The following is an 18,406-nucleotide window of genomic DNA, read 5'->3' as shown; positions in this document are numbered from 1 at the left end:
TTTGTAGACTAACATTAATATAGTATTTAGAAATAATAAATGAAGTTTACATGATTTTTATAGTTTGTATTTATTTCCATTAATTATCAGTTGTCAGTCTCTATTTTATAAAATGAATTAAAAAACTATTTATTTATAGTATAATATTAATACATAAATACTAGTTTCCTAATGCTATTATCATCACAATGTTAATGGTATTCATTTTAAAGTGAAATTTTGTATCAATTTTATTGTTTTAATGTTGTATGTATATATATATATATATATATATATATATATATATATATATATATATATATATATATATATATATATATATATATATATATATATATACATATTATTTTTACTTTATTTAAAACGACATTTGATATACAACAAACCCCTACAAAGCTTTCAATAATTCAGTTATGATACAATCTGAGTTAATGAAATGTAATAAATTTAACATCAATAGAAAAGTAAACCTGTCATCATTTAAAATGTAAAGGGTGTTGTCAAAATATGTTGAAAATAAAATTAACAAATAAAATCACGTTCATCAATGATAAACATTCTTACTATAGTAAGAAATAGTACTAATTAACAAATTTGAACAAATAAATATAAAATTAACAAAAACAATGAATAAATAAGAACTTTAACTTGAACTTTAACTAAATCTTAAACTTGAATTAATTGGTACTAATTTGTTCAAGCATAACCTTAAAAAATAAGTTTCTATAACAAATTATATGTATAACTAGTTATACATATAGTTAACTATCAGGAGTTATATGTATAACTATATCAGGAATTATATGTATAACTATATCAGGAGTTATATGTATAACTATATCAGGAGTTATATGTATAACTATATGCATTTTAAAGTATACTATTTTATTTAAACATTACTTTAGATTATATTACTTTAAAAACTGGACCCAGAGGCTTTATTCCCAATAACACTGTGGTACTCCAGATTAAAAATTGAAAAGTTTTTGTTAATATCCTGTTTTTGTTCCTCAATGTAGTTTGTAAGTCCCTTAAGTCATAAGGACCTTATTATATCTAAAGTTAAAAGTTTTGGAGCATAATAAAAGTTACAGAAACTTATCTCCCCCACCACCACCACCCTATTTTTTTCTTTTTTAACAAAGAAAATTGGGAATTCTTTGACTTTCAAACCTGAATTTTTTTTGTGGGACACTGTAGTGTCCCATGCATGCATGCTTGGTTTTTGACAACATTTGAACTTTCATCAGTTAATTGTTAGCAGATAATATACTCAAGATCTATATTCAAATAACTATTATATTATCCTAATAATACGTCTATTTGCACAAATCTTAATCTTATTTCTATAAAGAAAGATAAACATTATTTGTGGTACTTATATACTTGCTTGCCATTCTCTATATTAATATAAAATATTTTCACACAATATAAATGTAACGCAATGCAATGTCGATTTAAAATTTTCTTTTTTTTAGTTTTTTTTTAAAAGTTTTTTTTTTTAGTTTCCAGCTTTCAAATTAATTCCCATGCAAATCCCACATGAAACCCACGTGGGATTTCCCATGTGTGTAAATACCATATGGTTCCCACATGTAACCCATGTGGGATTACCCACATGGGTTTAAGGTGACAAATTTCCATTCGGATACCACATGGGAAAATCCGTCCCACGTAAATCCCATCAATCCCACACGGAACCCACGCGGAACCCATGTGGGACGCGGTTTTATTTTTCACTGGGATAAAACCATGCCAATTCCAAATAAAAGAATTCGAATAATATGTAAATCGCCTTAACTACGGAAGATGATAAACTTAAAAACCTATTCCGACGTTTGAAGTTTTGTTTAAATTGATACAGGAATTTAACAAAATAAGTTTTTATATATACATATATATATATATATATATATATATATATATATATATATATATATATATATATATATATATATATATATATATATATATATATATATATATATATATATATATATATATATATATATATATATATATATATATATATATAGTTTGCTTTTTACGCTACGCAATTACTAAAAACAATGTTTTATTATCGGCTCATCAATTTACACAAAACTTCAAACGTCGGAATAGGTTTTTGATTCTATCACCGAGTAGTAACATATATCTATTGCCTACACCAAGCCAATCAATTATCTACACCAAGTAAGTCAAGTATTACTAAAGGCCGTTTTCCGCAAGACAAAATATTCGCGCGAAGCGAATTTTTTGTCGATAAGCATGCGCAGATAAAACATTTCTGGCAATTATGCCGACTTTTTTCACTAATTCGCTTCGCGGCAGCGAAAAGAGAAAAGTCGGATACATTTTCGAATTTTTGCGAATTGCCATAAGCGAAAACCAATCAAGTTTTGAATATTATATCACGTGATGTCAATAGTAAAAAAAGGCTAAACCACGTTATTTTTAAAGTAACAAAAAACAAAATTCTTAACCTGGCGTTCTTATTAATTTTATATGAACTTACTCTGAAAAATAGTCACTTGAGTAAATTCATCAAATAAGGAGCAAGACTTAAATCGAAAATTTATAAATGTAAATTTGCACACTCTCAATTACGAATGTTACACACGAAGATAATCTTTTTGTGAAAAACCCTACATAGATTTAAACTTGCTGTTCGTTCTTGCAGTAACAGTTTTTTAACAGAAATGTTCATATCAGAGTTTAGCATTTATTTTCTTATACTTTTTATAAAAAACCTTATATTGAACTGTTATATAACAAAATGATATCACATATTACATACAAAGACAGAAATGTTAAAATTAATGCATAGAAAGTATTACCACATGCTTCAAAGTAGAAAGTATGCTAAAAATGTAATGATTGCTTTCAGCTAAACATACACTGTAAACTTATTGCTGACATTTTCATTGTTGACAACGAAAAAAAGTCGCGCAAAAGAAAGTGGAAATCAACAGGGCGTTCGTCATAGCAAAAAAATTCGCTTCGCGCGAAAATTTCGTCCTGTGGAAAACGGCTTTAAACCACTAATATCAGTTTTTATCACTGATCTCAAAATATTACTGGATAAAGTGTACGGCAAAGTTATTGACGCCAGTTTTGGTCTCCATGTAGGCCCATAAATTTGGTTGATAACAAATTAAAAATTTATTTTTACCAAATTTTATATATTTTATATATATATATTTATATGTATATATATATATAAATATAAATATATATATATATATATATATATATATATATATATATATATATATATGTATATATATATATATATATATATATATATATATATATATATATATATATATATATAAATATATATATATATACATATATATATATATATATATATATATATATATATATATATATATATATATATATATATATATATATAAATAAATATATATATATATATATTTATATATACATATAAATAAATATATATATATATATATAATATATATATTGGTTATATTATATACTGTATATGTCTATATAAATATATACATATATATTTATATATATATATATATATATATATATATATATATATATATATATATATATATATATATGTATGTATATTTTTTTTATTTTTATTTTAGTTTACAATTATTAATCGTAATATAACAATATAACAATACTTAAACTTGGTATCTGAAAGAATATCCAAAAGATCTTGTCACCAGAATCATATAAAATATATCAAACGTGTATATATAATATAATAAAAAAACAATTGATTAAATAATTATTAACAATATAGAATAAACAAAAACAGAAAACAATTTTACATTTCAAAAATATTTATATAAATTGTCAGAAGAAAGACCAAAGTTTTTTTAATTTAGTTTTAAAAACAGAAAACGAAATTGACAAATCAAAATTTGGAACAACAATTTTGTTCCATAAATACGGTGCTCGATAGTTTATGCAAAATTGATTAAACTTTGTTTGAAAAAAGAGTTCAATTGACAAATTTTAATTTCGTAAAGTATATTTGTTTATAGCTTTATGGGTTAAAAGATCTTTAAAAATGCACAATGCTTGTTCACTTTTACAACGAAACATAAAACATAAAATATTATAGACATTGAGTTCGTAAACGTTAAGTGCTTTAACGTTTTTAAACAAAATATTAGAATAAGAAAAACGATTTTCAAAACATATTAAACGCATTGCGTGTTTCTGACGATGGTAGAGATTTCGTAACTTACTTTTAGTGGTACTTCCCCAAACAATATTCGCATAATTTATATAGCTATGAACAAATGAGTAGTAGAGTTGAATTAAATTTTCTTTATTTAGATAGTATCTGACCTTAGAATAGAATTCCAATACATTTGGCCAATTTATTAAAAATAAAGTCGATATATACTTCCATGTAATATTTCCATCAATGTAAATGCCTAAAAAATCTTGTGACCCAAGTTTAGGTAAACTATTTGGTAAAAAACGCTTTTTTGCGAGGGAGAGGAAAAGGATCCATTTTGTTTTGTCAATGTTTAAAGTTAAATTGTTGCACTTAAACCAATTGGAGATGTGATTGAGTTCTTTATTCATATTTGAAAAAAGCTCATAAATATCACTGTTTGATAGATATAATTAAGTTTCGTCCGCAAAAATGATACTCATAAGGTTAGAAGTTTTATTTAAATCATTTATATAGACTAAAAACAAAAGTGGGCCTAGAATAGAACCCTGTGGAACACCACATTTTATGTCTATTAATTTTTCATTTTGAAAATAATCTCCATAGAAAACAAATTGTTTTTTATTTGTCAAGTAACTTTTATACCATTTTATTAATTTGCCTTTAATTCCATAAAATTTGAGTTTCTTAAGTAGAATTTTGTGATTGACAGTTTCGAATGCTTTTGATAGGTCAATGAAAATACCTAGTGTATATTGTGATCTACCAAATGAATTGGAGATTTCACGAATGAACTGTTATGGCTTGTTCAGTTGAATAATTTTTTTTAAAACCGAATTGAATTTTATATAGAAGTTTATTTAGATTAAGTAATTGTATGTTTTATTGTATTTAATTCTTTCTAAAATTTTCGAGAAGGTTAAAAGAACTGAGATAGGGCAATAATTACCAATATTTGATTTTATTCCGTCTTTGTAAATTGGAGCAACTTTAGCTATTTTTAATTGGTCAAGGAATACACCTTGCTTTATAAATTTTCTGAACACTTTATAAAGAATACATTTTAAATTTTCAAACCAATCTATGACTATGTTGTCATTTTTTTCGTCCTCACCCGTAGCTTTGTTTTTTTTGAGAGGTTTGTAAGCTCTTTCAAACTCATTAAAAGATAAGTCAGAATACAAATTATCTATAAAAAGTGAATTATTTGTAGGCTCTAGGAAATCACTAAAAGTTTTTTCCGTAATAGGAATTTTATTTGCCAATTTAGTTCCTATATCAATAAAATGTTTATTAAACTCGTTTGCAATTTCGTTTGGTTTATATATATTTGTTTTATTTTAATTACTTTAGGAAGGGAGTTTGAATTTGTTTTTTGTTTTCTTGTTTTTCTTTCAACGTTCTCCAAGTATTTTTTGAGTCTTTTTTAAATTTATTAATTAAATTTGAATAATATTTTTTTTTTTTTTTTTACGAATTTTTTCAAATGTCGGTAATTTGTATATTTTATATTATATATATGTATATATATAATATAAAATATATATACATATATATATATATATATATATATATATATATATATATATATATATATATATATATATATATATATATATATATACCTATATATATATATAAATATATGTATATATATATATATTATATATACATAAATATATATATTTATATATATATATATATATATATACATATATATATATATATATATATATATATATATATATATATATATATATATATATATATATATATGTATATATATATATGTATACATAATATATATATATATATATATATATATATATATATATATATATATATATATATGTATATATATATATATATATATATATATATATATATATATATGTATATATATATGTATATATACTATATACATATATATATATATATATATATATATATATATATATATATATATATATATATATATATATATATATATATATATATATATATATATATATATACATATATATATATATATATATATATATAAGTGTTTATTTATATATATATATACCTATATAAATATATTTATTAATTTATACACTTATTTAATAATAATAATTACGATAATAATAATGAATCTAAATATTTACTTTAAATGCCTAAAATAACTTTATTTGTGTTACAAAGTGAGCTTTATACAAACCAAATTAAAACTCGGATAACAATACATTTTTTTCAAAACAGGGAGCTGATCTCTTAAAATAGCCACTCGTTTACATATTTTTTAATCTCTATTTGATTTTAAATACATTTTATATATTGAGTTTTAATAAATAAAATGTATTTTTAATTGATTAAAACTGTGCAAAAAATTTTTTTTTTTAAATATTTATAAAAACCACTGATCTCAAAATATAACGGGGGAGCGGATTATATGGTTTTTTGTGTACAAAGTTGATGCCATATTGGCCTCCCAAGATGGCGACAATTCTAGTTCCTAGCGGTGAGACCAATATACATTCTATATGGTTTTACCAAAATACGAAAAAAATAATTAAATAAGACTAAAAAATTAGAAAAAGAACACAAGAGGAAATGGGTTTTATAAATATTAGAGAAAAAAATACGAATTATCTTAGTAAATAATTAAACTTATTTTTAAATGACATTAGTGAAATTTACAATTTTAGTTAAGTTTTATGTATATGTTCCCTTTAGTTCTTAGTTACCCAATGCTCACTTCTTGATTCAAAGGGTTTTAGAGTGAATTTCAAAAGACATGAGGTTTTTTTCAGATTCTATTAATATTTATAAGTAAGAGCTGGAATGTGTTAAAAATAAAATCCTAAGCGTTTCTCTTTAGTCCAAAATTGATATTTTCCGAAATCCAGAAAATAGTGTTTAAAAAACAATATCTCTTTTGTTATTTCAGCTATCTTTTATAGTAAATATCATAGAAACCCAGATGACTACCCATTTTCGTTTACTTTTAGTTTCACTAATAAAACTCTTAGAGCGGTTGATGACTTGTTTAGAAATATCAACTGTTAAAATTTGTATAACTGTATAACTAGTTTATAAACTACATTTACAACATTTTTACTCTGTAAACATTTTTTTTAATAATAAAAAATGTTATAGCATTTTAAAAATCTACCCAAGTTAAATATTACATATCAAATGGCTCATCTTTCAAAGAAAAAAAATCGTCATGGATCTAGAGATTTAGTTTGTTTTTGTTGCTGTAACAAAACGAAAAACTAATCTCTTTGCAGTATGCCACCATTGCTGACACTAGTTCAAGACTATGTACATTGTTCAGAAAAGCGCAGCCAAAAGAATTTTAGTTTAAAAAATAATATAATTCAAAATTCTGTCAAATTTCTTCGATGTAAGGTTAAACTCATTCTGCACAGATTTTAACCCGTGCATATAACCAAGAAGTTGACGCCTCCTTCCTTACCGTGACGCAAAAAATTGTCTAAAGCTCGTTTCGAACCTGGGTCTCCCGCTTATAAAGCAAGCGCTTTAACCACTGCGCCACTGCCGCATTATTTTAACTATTTGGAAAGGGGATTAGACACCGATGCCCAAGAATATCTGTTGTTCAAAATGCATAGAATCTTATTCTTTCCAAGGATAGAATGATGTCAGATCAAAAGACCTCAACTGTTTTAAGTTTCTAGTAAAGGCTGAAAATTTGTTTCAATTATCCAATGGTAGATTTTTATTCCTTTATTTATATATAATGAAATGCTGCGACATTCTATTCTAACTTTGAGAGATTCACTCCTACCTGTAGTACTAAAACCTAACCTCCAAGCAAATAAAATAGTCTATACTGACTCTTGATATTAGGAAAAAGGTCGTAAATCTCTAAGAATATCACCAGGTCTGTGATATTCTTAGAGATTTACGAAAAGATCTTGGTCATCTAGGTGTTTTAATATTTTATAATTTAGTTTAAACGGCAATGTATTATTTATTTATTTTCAAAAAATTTATAATTGTTAATATAATTAACAAAGTTTAGAGTACAACTTTTACAACTAGGTGTTGAAAAGAATTCAATTGCTGCGGTTATAAAGCATTCTCATGCTCTAAAAAAGTTTTACAGTTACAAAAAATTGCTTTTTTAAATGAAAATGAGGATGAATTTTGAAACCCAGTGTGAAAAGATGTTGTACACATTGAAGATTGTATTACAAAACTTGTTCAAGAAATATGCTATCTACGTGGATCAGATTCTTTGAAAGCCATTTTTAGAGTTAGAGTTGACGGAGGACAAGGTTCACTGAAGGTTTAGTAACCATTTTTATATTATGCATATAAAAGAAACAAAATTAGAATTATTATTCAGTTGTAACTAATTTTTAGGTAATAATGAATATTATTGATGAAGCAAAAATAGAGGGCCAACGTAAAAATAAGAAGGACTCATTTCTACGTTGAACAAGGTGAAAAATCTGGCTTTGACTCGTAATGTCAAGGAAAATAACCATAATCTTAAAATGCTTCTTAAATTTACTTATCTAAATCAGCTCAAATATTTTGTAGCTTTTAACCTAAAGCTCATAAACGTACTTCTTGGCATATCAGCGGGAGATTTTGCCTAATTTTATAGATTTTTGACAAGTATCTATTAAAACATTAAATCTTAGAATAATAAAACAATTTATTATAGTGTCATGGTGGAAAATATGCTTGTTGTTACTGTACTTGTACAATTAGCAAGTTAGATGGCTTGAAAACTTTTGCCTCCTTAATTTCAGATTAATATTGATACCAAGATGCAGGGTATCCTTATAAGACAATAGAGTTATTCAATAAAATTATTAACCCATGTTTGCTTGAGGATCCAAGAAAATTTATTCTTGATAACATCCCTTCGCTGGAACATCAAATATATAAGCATGTTGTAACAAAAATTGTTGACATTGTTATTGTCTATGAGGGCCTGAAATCCTTTTTCGACAAAATTACCGAAGTTTTGCATGGGTATATAGGTGGTGGATTGGATGGTACAGTTCTCAAATTATTGGATGAAATGATGCTGATAACACCATTTCAGTTATATCTTTGCATACACCATTTCAGTTATATTACTCAATACAATTAAAGATACATTTCTATACAAAAATACATTTCTATGAAAAAAATGTATTTAATAATTTTTTAATATAGAAATTTTCAAAACATTACCTCGTCTTTAAAATATCTCCTTAACTAAAATTATATGTACTGCTTACCTACTGTTAAGCATTATGATTATATATTATAGTTTGCTGACTTTTTTATATTGATGAACTGTATAAAACAGATAAACAATTTTATAGATATACCATTAAGTTTATTTGCAAAATAAATTGATTATTTGGCATATTAAATTTAAGTAGCCCATTTGCCAAAGGATACAAGTCTGCATTGCGTGGTTTCCACTTCTTATTTTTTTTATATTTATTTTCATTTTAAGATTATTTTTGTTCCTTAATAATACAAATTCATAATTGCATAATAAAGGTTTGTTAAAAATTCAAATTTTGATGTTTTTATACTAAATCGATAATGTTAAATACAAATCTAAAAACAGTTTTTGGTCAAAGGTTTCGTTGTTTAGATATTGCATACGCGGCCTAGTCTGGAATTTCAGAAAAGGTTATCATTTTTTTGCTTGCGGTTTCATAATATATCGTATTTATATGTATGTACGTACACACACACACACACACACACACACACACACACACACACACACACACACACACACACACACACACACACACACACACACACACACACATATATATATATATATATATAAATATATATATATATATATAAATATATATATATATATATATAAATATATATATATATATATATATAAATATATATATATATATATATATAAATATATATATATATATATATATATATATATATATATATATATATATATATATATATATATATATATATATATATATATATATATGGCTATTTCCACGATGGAAGAGATAAATTTCGTGTTTAAAAATTTTTTTTTTCAAAAGGTTTCATTTCTTTAATTATAGTTTAAACACCTTAAAATTATTGTTAAAATAAATTTTGAGTAGCAAATGTTTGAACCGAGCAAATAAATTTGATGAATGTTAGCAAATGTTTGTTCTTTTTATTATTCGAAAAAAAGAGTAAAATTTGAGGGCGAGTTATTGCAATATTTTAAACAAAACATATCCATATTTTTGTTTAGAAAGAATCTTTGAGATTACATATATGACTTGAGTAAAAAAACTTTTACTCTTTAAAAATAATTCAAGTGTTTTTTTGTCACATACACATCTGCAAAAATTACGTTGCGTCACTGAACTAAAAGCTAAAAATTGTTTAATTATTGCAATGAAATTATGCTTTATGGCGAGGTTTTTTTAGAAATTATATATTTTAATGTAAACTTTTAATCATTACTAAAAAAAAAATTGGTCAAAAAGCATTGCATTAACATATAGTTATAGTTTAAAAGCTGTTGCGTCACTGAACCCATCGACGGGATAACTAGCGTTTTATAAAATAGCGCGGTAAGGAAGTAAATATATCATCCAAAAGTTCAGATTTCGTTGTGGGTTTTCAAATTTTTCAAACTCGAATAAATTTTTGCATTTTAGTATTGTGAAGGGCTATTAGTAAATATTAGTAAACTTTTGGATTTATGTTAACATTTTCTTAAAAATTGTAAATTTTTAAGAAATGGAATCAAAATTAGAAGTGATAAAAAAAACGTTATGCAGAATACCAAGCTAATTATGTTTCTCGGAATGCTGGTAAAAAGAGAGAAATGTCCAGAGTTAGTTCTAAGAGATATCGAGAAAAATTGAAAGCCGATCCTAATAAAAAAGCAGCTTATGCTGCTAAAGCAAAATTAAGAGTTTTTAAAAGTCGCGCTTTAAAAAGAAAACTTTTAAATCAATATCAAAGACCAAGCTCATCTTTTAAAAACGTTCAACTTAGAGGAAAAGCATTGAAAAAAGTTTTAAAAGCACTACCAACTTCAAAGAAGAAACAATCTGAAATTCTTTCTATTCTTTCAAATAGCTCTGTTTGTAAAGATAATTCGGGTCTACCTCTAGTATGTTCAAAGCTGTATGGTCTTTCTGAAAGCGATGTATTAGCAGTTTTAGCGATGTTTTAGCAACTTTTATAATGAAGATGAAGTTTCCCAAATATCACCAAACGAAAAAGATGTCACTCGAATTCAATTATCTGATGGAAAAGCAAACAATATTCAGATACGTCATTTATATTATACCCTAAAAGAAGCTTTCGAGTTATTCAAGGAAAAGCATCTGCACATAAAAATTGGAATCAGCAAATTTTGCGACCTTCGTCCACGCAATGTAAAATCAGTTACAAAATTTCTGCATAATGTTTGTGTTTGTAGTTTGCATGAAAATATGCGATTTGCCTTAAATGAATTAACAAAATCAATTCAAGCGCCTTCAATCAAAGTTGGATCTGAAATGATAAATAACTTTGTTTGTGAACCGTACACATACGATTGCGCCTATGACAAATGCGTTGCATGAAAAGTTATGAAACAGTTCGATAAACACTTGCAAACTGTTAATACATTTGGTTTCAAAGTATCCTGGGACGAGTGGAGAAAGCCTGAAACTAAAACATATGCAAACATTGAAAAAATTTCAAAAAAGTCTACTGTAACAGAACTCATCCAACACATATCAGCGATGCGTGATAAGTTCGTTAAACACGCATTTGTAAAGAAAAACCAATCAACAATTTTTAATAAACTGAAGGAGGTTTCGATGAGTGTTAATTCTGAAATTGCGGTAATCCAAATTGACTGGGCTGAAAACGCTAGGTGTTTCTATCAAAATGAGCCACAAGCGGCTCATTTTGGTTAAAATCAAGTTTCTATCATGACCCTAGCAGTCTGGAACATTGAGTTAAAAACATTTGCCATAGTTTCAGATTCAACTGATCATACTAAGTCTTCCGTTATAACTTACATTGACAAAATCCTTCACTTTATTCCTGATCAAGTCAAAGAAGTACACATGTTCAGCGATAATGCCACTTCTCAGTTCAAAAACAAAAGCATTATGGCTGCAATGGTTGTGTTTGAAAAACGTTTTCATAAAAAATTTTTCTGGCATTTCTTTGCAGCGATGCACGGGAAAAGAGTGGTTGACGGAATAGGAGCTACTGTTAAGCGAATCGCAGCCCTGAGAGTTAAAACTAGTCAATACGAAATCAGGTCAGCAGCAGGTTTTGCGTTAGCATTACAAGATTTGCAAATATCTGTAATTCAAATGTCAGAAAACGATACAAGACAACAAAAAAATGAACTTGGATTCAGTTCAATTTTAAGTTATTCAAGAAAAATCAAAGGTATATCAAAATCCCATTATTTTTATGTTCAGAATGATAACGTTGTTCCGATGCTATTTTCACCTGAGTATAATTAAAATTTATTACAAAATAACAAAACTTTTTAAAATGATTTTAATTTCATCTTTTTGTTTCGTCACTGAACGTTGCGTCACTGAACTGATAGTTTTTTTTCTGTAAAATAAAACGATATGAAAACTTTATTATTTGTAGCTTTTTTTATGACTACCTTATTGCCAAATGAATAAATTACAACAAAAAAATCTAATAAGTCAAGCAAGAATTAAAATTTCAGCGAAAACTCCATTTAAAAGTATGCTGATAAAAAAACACTTTTTTCCACGTTGCGTCACTGAACTCATGTTTTAATTTTTGCTATGTAGCAGTGTTATGTTAATACAATTGTGCTTAGTTTATATTATAAAATTTTAATTCAAGATTGATTTAGAGTAATAAAAAATTATTTTTGAGTTATAGAAAAATTTCTATTAAAAAAAATCTCTCCGCACGATGCGTCACTGAACTATGGAATTGGCCATATATATATATATATATATATATATATATATATATATATATATATATATATATATTTATATATATATATATATATATATATATATATATATATATATATATATATATATATATATATATATATATATATATATATATATATATATATATATATATATATATATATATATATATATATATATATATATATATATGTATATATATATATGTATATATATATATGAAACACAAAAAGCGGCTAACGATAATTTTTTTGCGGACGCTACGATAAGTAAAATTTTTCACCCTATCAAAACAGAAAGCTAATCACAGGGAAAGCATTTTAGAACTCGAAGAAACTCAAAAAAATCTAATCGCAAAAATTTGAATTTTTTTATTAAATCTCTCTTCCTCAGCCTGCCGCTTTGTGTTAAAGGATCGTGCATAAATTATGCAACGCAAAAAATATTTGAAAAATATAATTATTTATTTTCTCATTTGCATAACGATTTTCATTTAACGTTAAGGGGGATTTTGAGTTTTGCTTCGTTAAAGACTCTAGGAGGGAAAGCTTTTGATTTTATTTGTTTTGTTTATTTGTTGAATTTAGCGTTGCTTAATTTATGGTTAAATCCTAAACAATATTTTGTCTGACTTTTTTTTCCCGTGAACTTTGGGAAGTCAGACTTCCGAAAGTTTACGTGAAAAAAAAGTCAGACGAAACATCGTATAGAATGATGCCTAAGTGGGGTAAAGATTAAACAAAATTTTATCTTTTGTTCGTCTCCTTAAAGTCGTAACTCCTTTTTTTTTATAAAATAATACCCTTTCTCAGTATTATTAAGAAATTAATTCCTACAACCATTAAATTAAATTATGCAGAGAAGATATAGATTAAATTGCTGTTATAAGAGTACGACAAGCTAATAGTAAAGGAGATTAATCTGAAGGCTAAATAACTAACTACTTTTTAAATTTTTTCTAATTATTTTTTTATTTTCATTTATATCTTAAATGGAGGAACGCCATGAAATTGAATTTTCATTTGATAATCTTAGTGATAATGGCACTGATACAAATTGATTCGACAAATTTTGTTTTGAAAGTAAATACTACACGGTTTGGGAATCTGCACAATATTTTAAGAAAATTAAAGAAGCATTTTCAGTATTAAATATTACCATCCTAAGTTTAAATAAAAATTTTGAAAACTTAAAACTTTTCTTGCATGAAATAAAAAATAATAATTAGTATTACTTGTATGAGAGAAACGTGGTTCAAATATGATAAACAAAATTTAAATTTTGAATTAATTACACGTCAATTTAATCAACCGCAAAAAAAATATTGTGGCGGAGGCTTAAGTTTTTTTGTTCGCAATTCAATTAACTTTGTCCCACGTAATGACCTATGCATTAATGAAACAGATTGTGAGTTATTACGCATCGAAATTGTTAATGAAACCACAAAAAATATAATAGTTAATACTAGTTATAGGAAACCAGCTCGCAATTTAAAAGTGTTTAAACTCTTTCAAACACATTTAACTAACGTCAATAAAGAACAAAGCGTTTAAACTTAGTCGGGTATATCAATTTGGACTTGATGAGACATACTTCAAATAAAGTTAAATATTTTATAAATACTCTTCTTCAACATATTCCAACAATAAATAAATAAGCCAACCAGAATAACTTAAAACTCTTCTACATTACTTGGTAATATAATCACTAACAATTTTTATAAAAACCCTATTTATAGTGGTATAATTAAGACAGACTTATCAGATCATTTTGCTACTTTTCTAATTACTAAAAATATTACAATTAACAATAAGCCTTCAAAAACTATTATATACAAGAGGCAGATTAATGAAAACTCCTTACAACAATTCCAAGACATTTAAAATATAAGATTGATTGGGACCTTATACTGAAATCAAGTGAGGCAAACAATGCCTACGAACTTTTTCTTTATCATTTTTGTAATCAGTATGAAAATGCGTTTCCTGAGAAAAAGTTGTTATAAATACGAAGTCACTCCTATGTCCTTGGATGTCTACGGGCCTAATAAAATCCTCGAAGAAAAAAAAAGTTGAATGAAAATTAAAAAAAAAAAAAAAATTATAAAAATGAAACAAACTATAAACATTATATAAAAATATATTTGAAAAAACTAAAAAAAACGCCAAAAAACTTTATTACTCAAGTTATTAGAAAAAAACTAATGGAAACACTTGTAAAACGTGGAAGGTATTTAAAGAAGTTATTGGCAATTAAAAAAATTATGAAAAAAACAATCTGCCAAAAAAATTTTAGTATATGGTAAATTTATTTACGATAAAACAATAGTTGTCGAAAATTTAAACAGCTTCTTTATTTAATTTGAGTCTAACTTTAGGTGAAAAAATTCAGTCAAGTTTTTCTTCAAATAATTTACATTTAAAAACCTATGATAAAGTAATGGATGAATCCAAACTAGATATTTATGAGTTGCGATCTGCTCTATATAGTCTTAAAAACAACACTAGTGCAGGTTTTGATCAAATTAGCGTACATGTTGTAATATCAGTTTTTAATATTATAGAAACCTCTCTATATCACATTTTTGATCTTTCTATTAAATCAGGTCTGTTCCAGAAAAACTAAAAACTGCACGAGTTTAACCTATTTCTAAATCTAGTAATGACACAAATACTTTAAAATACAGACCAATATCGGTTCTGCCATGCTTTTCTATGTTACTCGAACGCACAATGTATAATAGGCTTAACAGTCACTAAACGGTAAACAACATGTTGTTCAACAAGCAATTTGGTTTTAAAAAAATCGCTCAACCAATCACGCTTTGACCGAGCTTGTAACCAATGTAGCAAAAGCCTTCAATCATGATTGTTTGACATTAGGAGTTTTTATTGATCTGTCTAAAGCCTTTAACACCGTGAACCATGTCATGATTCTTAAAAAACTTTAACAATATAGAATAAAAAACAATAACTTACTCTAGTTTAAATAATATTTATCAAGCTGAAAACAGTTTATACAATATGAAACAGGTAAAACGTCAAAAAATATATTGATATGCGGAGTTCCGCAAGCCTCACTTTAGGACCGCTATTATTTTCACTTTATATAAATGATTTATCTCTTACATCAAATTTATTAAATTTAATTTTATTTTCGGATGACTTCAACCTGTTATTCACAAAGAGATGTTAAAAGGCTTTTTACAGTGGTTAATGAAGAGTTAGTAAATGAATGGTTTAAATGTAATAAACGTAACAAAAACTTAGTATATACTATTTCATAAACAAAAACTTAGTATATACTTTTTCATAAACAAAATAAAACAGATAATCTTCCCCTAAAATTACCTGATCTAAAAATCAATAAAATAAATATTACTAGACAAACGTCTGTAAACTTCTTATGTGTTATTTTATTTGAAAACTTATCTTGGAAGACTTATATAAGCTCTCTAGAAAGAAAGCTTTCAAGATATATTGCAATAATGTATAAAGCAAAACCATTCTTAAACATTAGATCTTTAAAAAACTTATTTTTTTCTTTTATACATAGTTATTTAACTTACGGAAATATTGTAAGCACAAATTACACAAAGATGAAAAAAAATTATTTAAAACAAAAACATGCTTGCAGAATTGTATTTGGAGCAACAAGAAATGTGCCTTGCGAGCCACTTAAAAGAAAACTTGGATCATTAAACGTGTACAAAATTAATATATATTTAGTCTTACAAATCATGTATAAAATAAAACACAAACTATCTCTAACAATAAAACAGATTGCTCATAATAAAAAACAAACACTTCCGCAATTCAAAGCTAATTTAGTAAATTAATGGACTTAAATATTCTAAATATTTAAGTCTTTTTTAAAAGTTATAAGAATAAATTTATAATAATACATTAACTTAAACAACTTTAACATGTTAACTACCAAAAAACTAAAAATAAGAAAAAAAATCAACTATTATTATTAAGAATATCAATGTCTTTATCACACTTCTTTAAAAATGTTTACTTTTGAATAATTAGTCTTGAAGTTTTAAGTTTTTTTTCTTCGTTTCATTTAATCTAAACATGCAGTTTCTTTTTGTAAATTATCTTATATTTATTTTATTTTTGACAATTTTATATATTGCTGTGGAATGAATTTTATTCATTTTATTATATAAACAACTATACGAGGCAATATGTATACACAGTACTGTGAATAAGTTTTCCACTTACATTTTTTCAAAAAATCTCGGAGAATTCTTCTAGAATATTTAAGTTTGTAGTTCTAAATTATAAACTTATTAAAACACATGTATTTCACTCAAAATATGAAACAATTACAAACTTTTTAATGTCAAACTTCATAAAAAACTCTTATTATTTACTATGTCCTCCTTTTGCCTCAATCCAAGCGAATATTTGCCGGGGAATAGATTCATACAAGGTAGTTATAAAATCCTAGGGTATGTTGTGCCATTCTCTTTGAAGTACTTCAAAACATTCTTCAGCATTTCGGGGAGCATGTTCGACCTTCCTACTGTTCAGGTAATCCCAAATATGCTCAATTATATTCAAAACTGGACCCTGGGGAGGCCAGGTCATGAAATTCAGTACTCCTTCCTGTGCCATTTCATTTAAATAATTCTTTGCCACTCGGGAACAATGTTTTGGGTCATTGTCCTGCTGCAGAATAAAATTATGACCTATTAGTCTCATTCCAGACGATACAGCATGGTGCCTTAGGATATCCACATAACGTTCCCCGGTGAGTCTCCTCCCTATTTTGATCAAATCACCTACTCCAGATGAAGATAAACAGCCTCAAAGTTGTAAAGAGCCTCCTCCGTGTTTAATAGTAGGGTTTAAACACTCGTGCTGATAGGCTTCTTCAATTCTTCTTTAAACATTGGCGTCCTTTCGTTCCAAAAATTTCGAACTTGGACTCATCGGTGTACAGAACCCGATTAAACATTATCTGGGCCCAATCTTTGTGTTGTTTTACATATTTAAATTGTTTTTCTTTATTGCCACACCGTAATAATGGTTTTCGAATTACAACACACCCTCATAATCTCTATTTAAGTAGGTGCCGTCGAATTCAAGAAGATATTTTTCCTAGTTACTGTGTTAATGTCTTTTGCCAGCTCGGTTGATGCTTTTTTTGGATTTCTTAAAGATAGGGTTTTTAAATATTTATTATCATCTTTTGTTAGCTTTGGAGGTCTACCACTTTTCTTTCTATCTTCAAGGGAGCCAGTTTCTCTGATTTCTGTAACAGCATTCATCGA

Source organism: Hydra vulgaris, chromosome 11 (genome assembly GCF_038396675.1).
Source record: "Hydra vulgaris chromosome 11, alternate assembly HydraT2T_AEP".
Classification (NCBI taxonomy): Eukaryota; Metazoa; Cnidaria; class Hydrozoa; order Anthoathecata; family Hydridae; genus Hydra; species Hydra vulgaris.
The sequence above is the reverse complement of the archived record's forward strand: the minus strand, read 5'-3'. Positions refer to the sequence as shown.